We start from the raw sequence: 10,960 nt of genomic DNA, 5'->3' as shown, positions 1-10,960 counted from the left end.
GCACAGGGTTCCAGAACAAACGGTTCCTTTGGGTGGCTACCAACCTTCCTCAAGCCCTGTCCCCAGCCTCCATAACATCTCAGTAAGCACAGTGAGACAAATAAGACCCTGATGAGACCCTGTAAATCCAAATGTGACCATTCTGTATGTCCGTTTTTCTAACTCCTCCCCATCCCCACAAACATCACCCACCCCCACATAGGTTATCCAGGCGACCTATGTATTCAGAAGCAGAAAGAAATGTAAATTTTACTTGGAATGACTGATTATAGAACAGCACTATCTCACAGAATTCTCTGCGCTGATAGAGATGTTCCATATCTGCGCTGCGCACAGTATAGTAGCCACGGGTTTACATGTAGCCATTGAGCACTTCAAATGCTGCGAGTGAGACTGAGAGACTGAATTTTCCATTTTATTTAATTTTAATCAATTTAAATAATCACATACGACTAGGGGCTACCATCTTTAAGAATATACCTCTACAGCAAGTCTCCTCACCTGTGGTGGACCATACTCAGCCACTTGCCTTCACCCAAAACATGCCCTTCGTGACCGCTTGCATGATTTTAGTTCACTTAGAGTCACCACTCTTCATAAAATCCCATGTACAGCAAACACGCTAATCAAAACCATCAGCTGCTTGTAGATTCCTATTTTTGCCATCACCATGTACTATTTTTATTTTTTAAAATAATTGACAGACATCACCAATGTAATGCAGTGTGTTTATGTGATGAATACTGCTCAGAGAATTAAGGATCTTTTGGGTATTCAAATCTTACCTTGAATCTGCCCAGATAGTTTTTGTTCCTTCCACTGCATCTTATTACCCTGCTAGTCTTTAAACCAAGTTTGATAGTTGAAGTTTGCTACCATGTGGAGTGAAATTTATCCTTTGGTGTCTGATCTCAGAATCTAATCATAGCAACTGACATGCTATGAAAACGTGTTCACAGACTAAACCAAACTTTCATCTGCACTGTTAGAACAAATCATTCCCGAAGACTGTTCATATATCAATTGGCTATTGTCTAAATAAATGAGGTAAATTTCAATTCTCTTACTACTAGAAAAAAAAAATTGCCACCTTTCTTTAGAATGTCATGAATAGACAAATTTTACTTCTGAAACACAAGCACTTGAAGAAGTATAAGTTTCAGCTAACATCCTGGTTATTTTCTCCTTACCAGCATCAGTGTCTTTCTATTTATTTACTCAAATGAGGAAGGAATCTACATTTAGATTAAAATTGGTTGCCTGGACTATACGTTCTATTTTGTTCCTTTGTAGATCGCACCACCTTTGAGATTTCCAAGTGGTGGGGCAGACTGCTGGCTATAGGTCTGGATTCAAAGAAGAGGTCTGTGCATGGGCTATGAATTTGACAGTCTATGACATATAGATGGTGCCTGGAGTCAAGCAAGTAAACCTTAGAACAGGGGGCAGATGACACACCCCTTTCAAGAGATTTATCTTGAATAAAGGGAAGGGCATCAAGGCCCAGGTAGCTGAGTGGACAAGGAAAGGGTGGAACCTCATGAGGGCTCATAAAATATAAATGTGTGTGTGTGTGTGTGTATGAATGTCTTAGAAGTCATGTTACTAGCTGAACAGGTGATGACATAAAAACCTTGGTTTCTGCTTCAATCCACTGATTTCCGTGTGTGTGTGTGTGCGCGTGTGTGTGTTTGCTGACCCCAATTCAAAAGTTTAAGTTTAATCGCATGATTAAACTGATGTGATGTGCTTATATAAAATAGGTGAATTTTGCTATTTTAACTCTCACCAGGCAGTTTCATGTCCAAATTCTGTGGCTGAGACTTGGCAAGTACCTTCCTGTAGACCTTGTGGCTGGACACTTCCTCTTCTTTTTATTTTCCTCTTAAAAAGATGGTTTTCTTTTTCCAGCACATGATTTATCTTTCATCGAAATTTCAGTGTCATCTTAGTGCTGTTTATATACAGACCCTTTCCACAGTAGCATAATTTACACTGGTCTGCTGTCTGTGTCCATCCCACTTCCATCCCTGGGGCACTGCTTTCTCCTTCATAAGCCATTGTTTATTTAAGTCTCTTGTGTCTTTGAACACGAATGCTAAGCTTTATCTTCTTACAGCATCTATCTCTAGGACACCACTGGAAGGGAAGATGACAGAAGCGGGTTTGTCTAGCGAATTGTAATAACATTTCATTCCTGTCTCCTTAAGACAGGCAGAAGCAGAGATGGACTATCAAAAGATGCAACAGAACCAGATGTAGAAACAGCCAGAGACAGGACAGCCTGACAGAAAAACAGAGATAGCTGGTCAGGCAGGCTGAGAAAGCCCAACAGATGGACAGACTCAGAAATTGTACCTCCTCCCCCAAAAGAGACAGGTAGAAAGGCATACACAGAAAGGGGCAGACAGAGACAGGTAGAAATAGATGGAGACAGAGACAGGGAGGCAGAGGAAGCCAGGCACAGACAGGGACAAACAGACACCCATTCAAACTAAGGCAAAGAATGGTGGTTGCAGACAGAGACAGGGAGACAGGCAGAGGCTGATTGACACAGATAGAAAGACAGAGACAGACAGACCGAGAGACAGAGAAAGACAGACGCACACTGAAAGAGAGCCAACAGACATAGAGATAGTGATGGGGAGAGAGAGAGTCAGAGAGAAACAAGGTTGGGGGTGGGGAGAAAGACAGAGACAGATCGGGACAGAAAGGGAAAGACAAAGACAGACGGATGGAGAAAGAGACACAGAGAGATGCAGATACAGACGGATACAGAAGCACTGGAGAAATACAGAGACAGAGACAGAAACATAGAGACCCAGACACAAACAGATTGTCAGAAACAGAGAGAAACAGAAAGATACGGACAGTAAGACAGAGACAGAGAGTGACGAAGATAGGCAGTCTGAGACAGAGACTGAGGAAGACAAAGACAGAGGTAGAGAGAAATTAGACAGGGATGCAGACAGACATCATGGAGACAGAGATAGGGGATGACAGAGAGAGCGGCAGACATACAGAGAGGGAAAGACAGAGACAGGGATAAATCCTCATCATTTTCAAGGACCACGTGGTATCCCATAGGGGTACATCTCCTTTAGTGTGGCGTTTACTTTGCTGTTATTTAGCTTGATGGTTTCCTGTAGCGTTACCATGACTGTACTTCGCCCTGCCTCCCCATCTCCCCATGCCTTTACGAAGAGGCTAACAAAATGAGTATCAACATGGGAAAAGGTTTCTTCCTCATCCTGAGCAGTCAAAAAGAAAAGAAAAAAAAAGTGAAAAAATAGAGACAGGTATTGGATAAATTGCCCAAACTGGCAAATGGCAACAGTCAGGGTTTGTGAGAGTTTAAATGTTTAAATGAGTGTATTTCAGCTGTCACTCTTTGTACATTATTGAACATCTTTCTATTGTAAGTGGCAACAAGAAATTTAAGGATGTAAAGCTCGTTGGGTAGGAAAACAAAAGCAGATCTTTCAGTCAAGGTACACTTGTAGCTAAGTAGTCTCTGAATTTCCCAACTGAGGATACCTCTGTTTAGATGAAATGGCATCTTGGCATTCAGCTCAAGAAAAAGTGATTTCAAATTGCTTAGAGAATTTATATAAAGAAAGTGAAATTCTTACCGAAAAAAAAAAAAAAAAAACAATAAATTTTACGTTTCAACTGAATCATGACTTACTCTTCTCCCCAGTTATTTTTAAACACAAATAAAATGAAGTCTATTGTTTGTAGTTGGTTAGGTATATGGAATATAAGGGAACACGAGAAAGGGTAGGGGGCTGCAAAATTAAGGGCAAACATCGAAGGATGCAACAGCAGCTTCCTGGTTGAACCATTTCATATAAGTAACTGTCACGTAAATATTACTCTAATACTAGTATGTGGGTTTGGGATAAGGAAGCCTTTCGAATCTCCTTAAAGAGTAAAAGGAATGAATGAATGGATAAAGTCAAAAGTAATTTGTTCACTGAATGACAATGGATAAAATCTAATTGGGAAGAGAAACATAAACCACCAGTAAGGAAAATTCTGATTTCAACTAAGTAAAGCCTTAAATCTGGTGACTGTTTTTTTTTTTTTTTAATTTAAATGTACATTTATTTATTTTAATTGGAGGCTAATTACTTTACAATATTGTATTGGTTTTGCCATACATCAACATGAATCTGCCAAACACCAATAGAGTATACTATTTTTTTAATTTGTTCATCTTGTATTAATTTATCACACTCTTTCCAAGCATGTATTTATTATTTATATGGATTCTTAAATAGAGTTTTCCATTCTTTGACCTCAAAATGACTCAATGGAGGGAATGGGATGGTGACAATTTGTAAGTTAACAGTAATCAGAAACTAACAAATTCAAATCGTGACTAGTGTGCTTCTCCTTTTGTGACAAAAACACTTTTTATCTTACCCTTTTGATTACTAGTGTGGACTTCTCGTGATGCCACTTCCAGATGCCAAATAATTCCCATTATAATTCAAAAGCGTTTCTTTCCAGAGGTTACCAGACCTGTTTTTAAGCGGGAAAGAGTCTTTCCACGTACAATTCCAACGTCAAATGTTTCTGAAGGGCAAAGGCCATCAGCGTGCTTAGAGAGTGCATTCTGGTGCATAAATAATTCGTGGCTGTATGCCACAGAAAAAGTCTGTCTAGTACCGAGATGTCCTCATAGCATCAATCTGCCGCCTTCCACTCCACCCCCAATATAGGGTTGTATAAGATTTGAGGCGTCTTTCTAGGGTTAAAATGCTAGGAAAGTCAAAATAAAGCCAAAGTAACATCAAGATACGATATGAAATCAACTAACCTAAGAACGTTGAGGAACAACCAATAAAGAGAAGATCATCAGTGTAGCCTGGGTGCGTTCACAGAGTGAGAGATCATGGGAACCAAGTACTACACGCTCAATGGCAGGGAATGGGGAAAGGGAAGCAATCCAAAGGACGCTAGCGGTAGTAGTGGTAATGAGTGGGGCAGAGTGGCTCTAAACACGAGAACTGAAAGAGAAACCAAACGGTTTCTTTAACATTCCTTTAATCAAGCTAAAGGAAATGCATATTTTAAAAGAGTTTCCCCAACAGTAGTAGAGTAGGTAGGTTCACAGGTTCTCTCTAAAGTCAACTGGTCTTTGACTTTGCAGAAATGATGGGAGGGGGCATTGATGGATGGTAAACCAGGAGGACAGGTTGCCACTTTAACAGCACAAATGAGGTCTAAAGGTGTTGGGGGAGCAGGGCTTTAAAATTTCTCCTCTTCATAGGCTCAGGTAAACAATCTCAAGTATTATGAGCTACAGTTCAACAAAGACTCTGACAGAGGTGGGCCACCAGAGGTGGGCAAGTCCGGTTGGTCCCGCAGAAGGAGCTGGCATCTGGAGAAAGCTGGTCGTCCCTGACCCCAGGAAAAGAGCTGCTCACCTCTCTGAGATTTTGTTTTCAGGAGTCCTCACTCAGGAAAACGCCCCTCTCTGGGGAGGTACAGGAAATTACAGGTCACATATATGGGGAAAACCACATCTTCGTTCTCCAGATTCACCACCTCTAGCTCTTCATCCTTTCCCAGGGAAAGCACCTGGAGTTCTGTCTCCTTCCGGAAAATGGCTCTTCCAGCCCTGTCCAAGGAGGCCAGGCGCAAGCGGAACGCGACCTTTCTCTGCCAGAGTAAGCTGACCCCGAGACCGCAGGACTTGTTCAGCGCGCTGCGCTTGAAAATGATGCGCCGGTTGGCATAGCACACCACCAAGTCCCAGCCGACGTTGAAGCCTGCCCACCGCCAGCTGCACTGCTTATCCCTGAGGAGCTGGCCCCCGCACCGCATGCTGGTCCTCTGGAGGTCGGACACGAAGACATCCACGGGCCCGAGGTCTCTGGTCTGCTCAGCCCGGAGGAGGGCAAGCCACTGCTCTTTGTACACTGGGGTCAGCCACGTGGCGGGGATCAGTGCATCCTGGTCGATGATGCGTGCTGACGGCAGGTCGCAGATCATGTAGGCAAGCCGCAGCTGCTGGAACGCTGGCACGAAGGCTCTACCCTGCTCGGTCTCGAGGAAAGGGGTGCCCTCTGACTCCTGCCTGGACCTGGCAAACCACGAGTCTGCGTCAGGCAGTAGGTCTCTGCGGGGGCCTCTCCATGTCGGCTGCAGCTGCAGGAACACCCACTTTTTCAGCGTCGTGTACACATCCATCTCTACTTCCATCACGAAGAGCTCTGAAGAGGCAATGACCTCTTTCATGAGATCCAGGCTAACTTCTCTCAATAACTCCTCACTATTCTGGGTCATCAGGTTGTCCAGCAGCCACTGAAGACACATGGCCCTGATGTTCTGGAGTCCGTAGCTCTCAGCAGAGCAGTAGTAGCTGCACACGGTCTGATCACTGACCGTCTCCTTCATTATCTCTCCGCACTGCTGAATCAGCTTGTCCAGCTGCAGCATGCTGGCTGTGGCCAGCATGGGGACCACTCGACCGGGTGGGATGAGCACAGAGTTTCGGTACAGGGAACCTAAAGCCTCGTGCAGTGCCTCACAATCAATGTTCTCGTCAGGCATCTGCAACTCTACAGTATCCATGGTTGTCTCACGCCACGCACCACTGAACATGCTAGCAAAGTATCCTGACCGGCACAAGTAGACCTTGTGCAAGTTCCACTCCTTCCCCAGGGCACGGATCTGCACGTCACTCCCTTCTCCTCTCAGAAAAAGTGTCTTATAAACGGACTCTAAACTGTCTTTTGCTCGCTTCCTGTGGCGCGCTTTTGTGAGCTGCCCTTCTGGGCCTGTCTTCCGCTTGTGGCGCCCTTGGCTAGTGGTGGGTCTGGCCTCTTCGCTCTCCTCCCCTTCCTCTATCACTGCCACTGCTACCTCCTCGGCCTCCTCCTCCCCCTCAGGGGCACCTGGCTCCTCTGGGGCATGCCCCACTCTGTTCGAGGGCATCTGACTGTTTACTGCTCCCATGGCTTTTACCTCAGGGGTACAGAGGGCAAGCTTCCTCACCAGACGCAGCCGCCACTGGCACTAGCTCAGCCCACGGTGTCGTTGGATACGGCTGATGTTTGTGACGTCATCTTGGACGCCACGCAAAGCCACACCCACGAGGCTTTCCCCTACCCCTCCCACTCCCCATCACAGGATAAGTGCACTCTGTACCAGGAATTCCACTCTGTGTATCTTTCCCTCCAGGGATGATTTCTCTGCGGCTCCCTTCGTAGGATAATGGTGGAACAGAGGACTTTGTGTATGAATTTTCCCCATGAATCTTAAGAACATCATTTCCTCTTCCCCATTTGAAATAATTACTGATCACTCCTGTTTTTGGATAATTACGTCTTGGTTCCAGCTCTGTGCTCTATGCACCTTAATTTCTGTAATTATTTTCTTAGGTTATCCCATCATTTGCGGCTGTCAAAACATTTTCTGTGATAAAAGTGGCAATGTTTGCCCAGTCTTTGCTTTTGTCTCTATTTTAGACACCATCTAAGCATGTAACAAACTTAAACACTGAAAGAAATGAGGAATGAATGAGATGGATTTTGATTTTTGAGGAAATTAATAATATTAAATACTGACAAGTGTTATATGCTAAACAAAGTATACGGTGTAGAGAGAGTGTGGACCTTTCAATGACAAGGAAAGTACAATGCAAGGGAAAAAACTTTGAAAACGGTAAGTCTCTCAGGTCATTTGACCTTGCCTAAGTAGAATGTTTGGGGCTTCCCAAACATTCCCAGTGGTAAACAATCCACCTGCCAATGCAGGAGATGCATGAGGCATGGGTTGGGAAGACTTCCTCGAGGAGGAAACAACAACCCACTCCAGTATTCATGCCTGAAAAATTCCATGAATAGCAGAGACTTGCAAACTAGTGTCCATGGGGTTGCAAAGATTCTGTCCTATTCAAAGCTGCAGCATGCTGGCTGTGGCCAGCATAGGGACCACTCGACCAGGTGGGATGAGCACAGACTCCCTGGGACAGGGAACCTAAAGCCTTGTGCAGTGCCTCATGTCAGGCATCTCCATCCTAGAGAGTTAACTTTGGCAGGTTGATAAGCAGTGAAAGCCTACGGCCCCTGTAAGGAGGATATGAACATTCTTTCGTTTTCACATTCTTTTGCCTTAGACAAGTAGATTTGGTAGGCAGCCTTATCTCTTGTTCAGTAACATGCCTTTTTTTTTTGTACCTTTGGATGTATGTCATGGGACCTCTGGGCAAAATCTTCCACAGCTGGATCTCTGAGTTAATCTGTTCCTTCTGACTAATCTCGTGCTGATGTCATCTCAGGATGTATGTTATAGGAAAGGGTCTGGGAAAAATTCTTACACCCTTGCGATATTTTTTTATCTATTCTCAGCAACAAGTTGAGAAGTATATAAGGCCTTCCCTCAGCTAGTGAGGTGGGTTCTCTCCTACCCCCTTCTGATATCTATGGCAGAAGCGTTTTCTGGAACTTTCACTTTAAATAAAATCTACACAATGCTCTGAGTGACTGAGACTGTCTTTGGTCCCGGAGTTAAATCTTCTTCTTCAGTGACCATGAATCCAGCAGCACTGTTCACCATTCACCATAAGCTATCATCTTGAGAGCTCATCTGGGATATACAGGACAAGGTAAGTATACTCAGAGCTGGGACTCCTTTGCTCTTTTACTGTAAAGTCTCTACTAACTCAGAAGCTTATGGACCAAACTTCTTTTCCCCAGTCAGCTTTTCCTGGGCTGTCTGACCATTTCATAAATGCTTAGGGAATTAAAGCTACTAACCTAGTATGCTGGGTTGTAGATTTTCAATGGACTTGCAATCCATGCTGTTATTGTGTTTTTCTAGCCCGACTCCATTCCAAGTTTTACAGGACATTGCAGGCAGGAACACTTAGGGAGCTAGCTATAGCTCTAGCTCCAGGGACATCTCTCAGACCAGAAATCACCATCCTAATCCCAGAGACCCAGAAGCAAGTTATTGTCACGACTATGCCTCCAGACTATATGGATATGGATTGAAGCATTGCTGGTCAGCATGAGATTCCGGAGGACACAGATTGGGGAACTCCAGATTTGGGCAGATTGGGAATGTGGCTGGCTTCTTCCCTTGGTAGTGTTAGCTCTTAGTGGGTCAGAGAAAGCCCTCCATTGGCTCTTGTCTCATCCTTAGATATTCTTTTTGTACAATCTCCTGGACAGGAATAGAAAGGTTGACCTTGACACACCATGAATGTGAACAATTATTTTTTCCTCACAGGCTGACCCTCCATCACCTCCTTTGTTATCAGATAGATGCATGTGGCAACTCTCGGAAGGGACATCTTGGGTTTTCTGTTCATCCCTTTATGACTTACCACTTCTACTGCAGTCAAGGATATGCTCAGGAATGTGCACAGACACATACAGGACTGGTGCTTCACCTGGCGGTCTTACCTTTGGAAGCATTCCAGAAAACTACTCTGCTCCACCCTGGATGGCACTGGAGAAAAAGGGAAATCACCCTGGATGGCACTGGAGAAAAAGGGAAATCAAGCCAAGGTTTTAATGGTGAGGAACTGAACATCAATCTGGGATGCCATCAGGTCTATCCCTGCTGCATCTCCACCCCACCTCCGTGGTAGAACGAGAAGGGACAGTAATGAGAAACCTGCATTCATAAGGGACAGGTTAACTCCAGCCAGCAAGGAAGCTTGGGTGGAACACCTGTCTCTCCACCCCCATCTAGAGCAGAGAGGGATGCCTCCAGTAGAAAAAAAGCCATGGAACTGGGCATCGCTTTTTTCTCTCTTACAGATGGGAGCTAGCAGTTCCAGAATCACCCTTTTGAGTTGTATTTTGAAAACCTGGGATAAGTTTGATCCCCAGAGCCTAAAAAATCCCTTATATGAAGGCTTTCTTTGCTTTAAGAGAAGACCTCACCTCCCCAGAGAGACAATCCCTGCTGGGACAACATCTTATCAGTCAGTCAACTCCTGTCAGCAGAGCCAATTTGAACACTGTCTGGTTTAAATTTTAGATATAAAACTATGACTACAAAAAGGAGAGATGACATTTCTGACACTGAATGGCCATGATATTCTTTAGACTCCAGAGAAAACTGGTTAAAATGAAGTCTTTTTGAAATTGCAAAATTGTTTCTTTTTGCACATGCAATTAAGAAAAGGCTGGCTTGTTAAAATATTTTTTTGGGAGCTCTGATCCTGCATGAGAAACAAAAATATGTCTGGGAAAAAAACCTGAAGTTAACTCTTATCATGTCCTTGAGATACATAGCCCACTCTGTCTGAAACTCCAGCCATGAGCAAATTGGTAGAACTTCAAGCCAAGGGAAAAAACGGGCAGAGACATTTTAAATTTCAAATGGAAAACTGTGAAGTCTCTGTCTAGATTTATGTGTGTCTCAGTGTGTGTCTTTGTCCTTGGACAAAATTGCTAAAGGCCAGTTGGTCATTGAGCTCTATTTATCTGGCCTAAGGAGAAGTAAGCACTTACAAATCAAACAGTTCTAAATTCAAGAAAACTAAACTAAATGAATTTCAGACTTGTATGAACTGGGAAATATTCACTGTTGAATTGATACCTGGTATTGATGTTTGTTTATTGATCTAATTAACATAGACATTGTGAAGATAGAAAATTATATTTACCAGTCTACAAAATGATGATATAAAGTACAATTCATAGTTGCTGAAAGAAAGTAGGATGTGTGTTTTCAATAAAAAGGTATAAGGAATGAAATTACATTCTATTAAAAAAGGAAGTAAATTTGAACTTACAGGTTCTCTGAATGGGCAAATAAAGTGATGAATACAAAAAATATAAAAAATGTTCGTGGCAAATGAAAAAAGGTTTGTGGCAAGTGGAAGAGAGTTTTGTGCATGACTCAAGTTTCTTAAGACATTAAACTGCCTTTGAAATCTTTTATTGTTACTTTGACTAAGAGAATAAATATTGTTTGACAGTGAATATAA

At 43.4% G+C, this 10,960-nt stretch overlaps 1 long non-coding RNA gene and 1 pseudogene across 1 annotated transcript; one reads left to right on the top strand and one right to left on the bottom strand.

Moving 5' to 3' along the window:
- Positions 1 to 4,964: 4,964 nt before the first annotated feature.
- Positions 4,965 to 6,585, bottom strand: LOC147340488 (germ cell-less protein-like 1 pseudogene; annotated as a pseudogene).
- A 1,534-nt stretch (positions 6,586 to 8,119) lies between these two features.
- LOC147340487 (uncharacterized) lies at positions 8,120 to 10,960 on the top strand. The gene is made up of 2 exons (XR_015158898.1): positions 8,120 to 8,620; positions 9,247 to 10,960. It is a non-coding gene; the product is annotated as an uncharacterized LOC147340487 (long non-coding RNA).

The sequence above is a fragment of the Bos grunniens genome, chromosome X, assembly GCF_055505025.1.
Source record: "Bos grunniens cultivar Pamir isolate PY7600 chromosome X, Bosgru_T2T1.0, whole genome shotgun sequence".
NCBI lineage: Eukaryota > Metazoa > Chordata > Mammalia > Artiodactyla > Bovidae > Bos > Bos grunniens.
This window is presented reverse-complemented; position numbering and strand designations above follow the sequence as displayed.